Raw genomic sequence first — 6,000 nt, 5'->3', positions numbered from 1 at the left:
TAAAAATTGAGGAACAATAGTTGGAGCATATGTTTTAGTTAAAACAAGGTAGCTAATTCAGGAAAAGAGTTAGCATATATATGTTATTCCATTAAATCTTCACAACAGCCAGATATAAGGGATTGTTTCCTGTTTCATAGATGAAAAACTGAGGTTTAAAGAGATTAAGAAATACACAGAAATAAGATTCAAATGCAGAAGATGCAGCCTCCTGCTAAGCTTCACTACGGCCCCAGCAAGGTTAAGTTAGGTAAGTTAAAGAGAAGTGAAAAGGAAAACATTCAAGGTAGAGCTGGAGTTGGTTCTTAGAATTGATAACTGCTAATATTTATTATTTGAATTATGCTATGGTGAAGTTGTACAGAAATGCTAAGGCAAGGAATTTAATTACACCAGTTGTATAAGTAATATGATGATTAGAAACCAAGAATTTACTATGAAGAATTTATTAGCCCTAGACCAAAAATTCTGTTTCTAGTTTTTTTTCCTAGTTAAACGAGTGTTGTTGGTAAACATATCATGAAGCTGTTTTGACTCTTACATACTTCAAGTTATGAAAGTTGTCTACATGGCATAAATATTAGGTAGGGAAGTTATCCAAATATATATATTTTTTAAAAGACAAAGGAAACTTGCTTTTGTTTCCATCCAATGGCAAAGGTGTCCTTTAAATTAGAAAAGGACCAACTTAAAGATAACCTCTTCACTGGTCTGAACATCAGGAAGCGAGGGCTTTGTTAGGCAGAATGGTAATTACAGAGCCTCAGTCAGTCCTGAACACTGCACTACCCCTATTATCAGCATTCCAGCTCATTTCAGCAGTCAGAATACAGCATGGGAAAGTGACCTTGAATACTGTATCTGGCTATCCTTATTTAGAATATTTGCCGAAGTTGACAAGTTTTGCAAAATTGTAAAGCTGTGCAGATGGAATGGAAAAATTAGAGAATTCAAGGCAGATAAAAGTGTTTTTCAGATATCAATCAGTTCCCTGTCTCTGTTCTAGCTCCATCTCTCACTGCCAGGCCCATGCACTATTGTATTATCTTTCTTTGTTTTCTTGGTCTCCTTGGCATGCCCCACCCCTCTCTCAATCATTATCGGGACATGTAGTTTTATATGATCCTATAATATATCATACTTTCCTCTACTTTGTCACTTTGAACTTCCTTTCTATTTCCTCTTGCTTCTTCCTAAATGGTTTATAAATATAAATACCAAAGAAGAACTACACTGTAAGAGACTAGGAGCTACCCTAAACAGACAAGCAAACAATATTAACTATATGAATCACCTGAGCTGAACACACAAATTAGGGATCCTGGCCAAAGGAAAGGGAGAAATTTGCAGCTAGTTATTTTTCAGAGGTCTTATAACCTAACAGTCCCTAGAATGTACACCACTTCCCCAACTATTGTGCACTGGTGTGTTTCATGGTGGAAAAGTTGCAGATTAGCTTTGATGTTAATACCTCTCCCTGGTCCTGTATTGGTCTCACATCGTGCCCTAAACTAACCTTCCTTCTAATGAGAACTCTTGAGTTATTATCTCTGAGTTAAAATGTAACCTAGATTTGCAAAGAATCATATGCATTCATTAAAGCTACTTTCGAGTTCTGTTTAGTTGAATACTGGAAATCAGAGAATATGCGGCAATACCTTTCTGAAATCCTAAGAAGTCAGTTTCCTTTAGGAAAATGCTGGGAGTTTAAAGCAAATATACTTACCTCTCTGGCACTATAGGAATTGGAAAACCTAGAGGAAATTATTCGCTATCCTGGATACTGAATAGACTGGTGCTTCCTGTGGAGTTAAGGTATTCAACTCAGTCACGAAGACCTGTTACCTGAGTCTAGTGGGAGGTTGATGCATTTGGTTAATGAATAAAAACTAATGAATATTTGTTTCTTTAATAATGTTTTAATAATGCATAGTTAGAAGTTGAATAAATGACATTTCATAAAATGGTTGCGTTTTTCCTCAGTGAGAAATGGTGTTTCATCTCTTTTCCAGTCTGGTTTCCTTATAATCTGACATGTTTATGTATGGTCTTTGTGGTGGATGGATAAGAAACCCACCTTTCGGCATCTATAGTCTCTCTCAAGTGGTAAATCAAACCACCTTGCTAGTCCTCCCCACTCCCGTGCTCTGAGCGTTCCAGTTGCCATGATTTTCCACATTTGGCTCCTGTTTTCTGTTAAACTTCAGTTTTGCCACAGCTTGGGCACCAATGTGCAGAATCAAGGCGTCTCAATTTTTGCCCTCCAGTCACCAAAATTACACCACCAGAAGGAGGAATGTCACATTCCCCACTTCATATTCCAAAATGGAATTGAAAAATTAGGGCTGCTTTTCTTCTAGGGATTCCAGTCTGGGGACGATCCAGTCAGCCGTTACTCCTAACCCAGAACAGTTCCAGGTCTCTCCCTTTGTAAAATTTTGGGACACATTATACAAGATTAGCAATCAATATTGGGGATTTTTCTAGGGTAACATCATGAAAGAGTTTAAACAACATTCATCTCCACACTTTTATGATTTATCAACAGCTATTACAATGATATTTATTCTTTTCCTCCTTTAAATTTCAATGTATGAATATAGCTTTTAAAACTAATGAAAAGGTATAACTAAATGAATCAAGGTACTTAGTAAATATACATGGAATCATATTTGTGAAAATCTAAATATGGAGATATGAAAATATAGAATGTCATATTAAATAATTTTAACTTTTATATTATGCATATGTTTTTTATTTCAGTTTAATTGTCTGTTGTTTGGGAAGAAAATAACATTGCTCATACCAAACCTTTCCATTTTTCTACATAACAGTGATTTATGGTTGATGTAAAGTTCATAATGAGAAGGCCATTACATTAATTATATCTTTCTCACAACTCTTCCAAGTGAATTTAATTTTACCTTCCACTGCAGATTATATTAAATCAATGTGATTTGATTTGTATATTAAATTTCTGAATTTAGCATAAATTATCTGTACAGTATATATAACTATGAAGCATTTGCTTTTACATAAAATAATTTACATAAAAAAATTCTTTATCCTTCTCATTTATTCCATTGTTTAGGCAAAGATTATATTCAGGAAAACTGAGGAAAATGTATCCCATTTCAAACCTCAAACAGGATCAAGTCCAAAGACAGGGACCATTCCACAACTAGGCATGTGAATAATCCCTGAGACTTCAATCTGAGGCTAACTCACTCTCCTAGCTTCAGACCCATAAAGTCTTTGTTTTACTATAAAAAATTCCGAACTTGGAACCTAAGGTCAATAAAAAGTAAAAGTCAAGTGAATACATTCATCATCCATATTTTTCTATACTCAATGCTCAATTTTTAAGCCTGTTACACATACAGACTTATATAACTAATTCTTACATGTTAATAAAAATAGCTGATACTGAGTGCTTACTGTTTGACAAGCACTATGGCTAATAATTTATATGCATTGTTTTATTTAATCAGAACATAAAGCTATGAAGTACATGTGGTGTTATTTCTATTTTGTACCTGGAAAAACAATTGTGTGCTCAAAGCTCACTGCTAGCAAATGGAACTGAATACATATTTATGATAAAGATATGCATGTAAGGAAAATATAATAATAAAATGAATATCTGTTGTTTTTACTTATAACTAATATAGATGTTTGAAATTCGAGATAAATTTGGAAAGAGCTGAATTATCTGAACATCATTTATTCTAAATCACATATGCAAATATAAATGAATGCATAGCTCACAATTTAATCCAGAAAATTTACAGTGGTAAAATGGTAACTTTCAGGAAAGCCACTAATTTCAGTATGACAGAGGTTTAGATTTCCAAGTATTTGAGAAGAAAAACATTTTCCTCCCTCTATCATGACAACAGATGTCTAGCACTGCGTTGTCAGGCAATCAAGATCAGTAAGTTGACAAGAGATGGAGCAACTCAGTAAGGTGTAGGAGAGACCTTGAGATTCACTTTGTGGTCTGGGGAGTCTACCTTTCTCTCCCAGCAGTCCAGGAACTGTTGGCATAGAATCAGAAGTAGGGAACAACAGAAGCATGTTTTATAATCCTCTTGTATGCTTAGCTTTCTGTCTCACTTCTCCTTTCACCTCCATATAGTTGAAGCATTAATGTTTTTTGAATAACTCATTCATTCTCCAGAGTTATTAATTTTCTTGAGTTAAATCTTAAAACCTCTAATGAGAGTATTATTGTCAGGTTATAAAAAAACTAAACCCAAGAATCTAGATAAAAACTGTAAGTAATGTAAAGGGATAGTTTTCTATAAAAGTTGCTTAAAATAATAAATGAGGTTTGAAACTAAAATGCAAGAGAAAAAAATCCTTAGGTATGTGTATGTTTTGTGGTCAATAGTTGATTTTTTTCAAAAGTGTTGAAAAGTTTTATCAAGAGATGTTCCATCCTGGTAATAGAAAGTATATTAATTCTTCTGAAAAGACTATTGCAGGGAGTAAGTCCAGTTGCTTTATTCCAACATTTCTAACAAAATTAAATGACAAAATTGCAAAATTAACTTGCAAAACTAAATGACAATGAAGCATTAAGCTTGTGAGAAGTTAGCAGATTAAGAGTAGTCTACAGAAAAAAATAATGTATATATATATATATATATACACACACACATATATATGAGATATACATACATCTTATACACATGTCATAGATATCTTACATACTATACATATGCCCATATATATATACATATATATATATATGAGAGATCCATTATTTTAATTTGAGGGGTATAATTTTTTTAGATCTGTGGTTACCAGAATGAATATAAATCTTACCAAGTAATTCAGTGGAAGATAGATTTCTTATATTAGACTTGATATGTTGATTAAAGGAAATCCTAAATGTACCCAGATGTTAAAGGCCTTGTGAATTCAGATGTATTATTTGAAAGTCAACAACACAACTTTTCATGCAGTAGTGTCTTAGCACTGGGTCCTTATGATGATCCAGGTGGGACAGGGGATCAGAGAATGTGAAAGAGAACATCTGATCTGCATACTCCACTAAGAATCCTGATTCACCAGGGCAAATGACCAGCATCACATTTGCATGAAGATCTAGTAGTCTGTTAAGAAAATCATGGCTCTAACACTCATTTGACACTTGGACAGTGGTTCTCAACTGCAACAGTGTTGTTCCTCAGGGGATGTTTGACAGTATCTGGAGAAAATTTTGGTTGTTACTCTCAAGGCATGCTACTAGCATCCCTGGTAGGGCTCAGAGATGCTACTAAACATCACACATTGCACAGGACAGCCCACCACCACAACACAGAATTATCCAGCCCCAAATGGTAACAATGTTGCTGAGAAATCTTCCTCTAGGGTAATAGAACAAAATTTAAAATAAAAGTGAACAAGATAAGTTAAAGTTTGCTCCCATTCTCTGCAGGGAGTGCCTGAGTAAGCAGGGAGCATATTCTAAGATAGAAAGTGTAAATGTACCTTGCTCTGTTTGAGATGGTCACCACCTAAACCAGCAGGAGTACTGCTGCTGACACACAGGCCTTCCACAGGTAATGTGTAACACTCAGGTGGTCCATTTGGGAGGCTTTTGGTACTACCTTGTCCAGTTGTAATAGCGGATGAATAAGTGAAGCAATCCCAGCCTAACAATCTGACAGAGGTCCTAAGAGGGGACAAAATGTCTCTGTTACTCACAGGAAATAATATCTCATAGATTGAGAAAGGGAGACGTTGTGAGGGCCAACTTTGTCACTGTCTCTGTTAGGATTAGAATGAAACCATCATTCTTGTCTACTTCTTAAGAGAATGGCACACTCTCTTTCTGAGTTGACTCCTCCAACTGCCCACCTCTCTTAATTCCAACCACACATGTACCTATTCTTCCTATCCCTCGTCCATCCTATCACTGTTCACTTCTCCCTACAACCTTTGCATGTGTGCCCTCTGGTTTTTCCGTAGTGAGCAAACTCCTCTGTATGC

The sequence above is a fragment of the Manis pentadactyla genome, chromosome 5 (genome assembly GCF_030020395.1).
Source record: "Manis pentadactyla isolate mManPen7 chromosome 5, mManPen7.hap1, whole genome shotgun sequence".
Lineage (NCBI taxonomy): Eukaryota > Metazoa > Chordata > Mammalia > Pholidota > Manidae > Manis > Manis pentadactyla.
Note: the sequence above shows the minus strand (reverse complement) of the source record.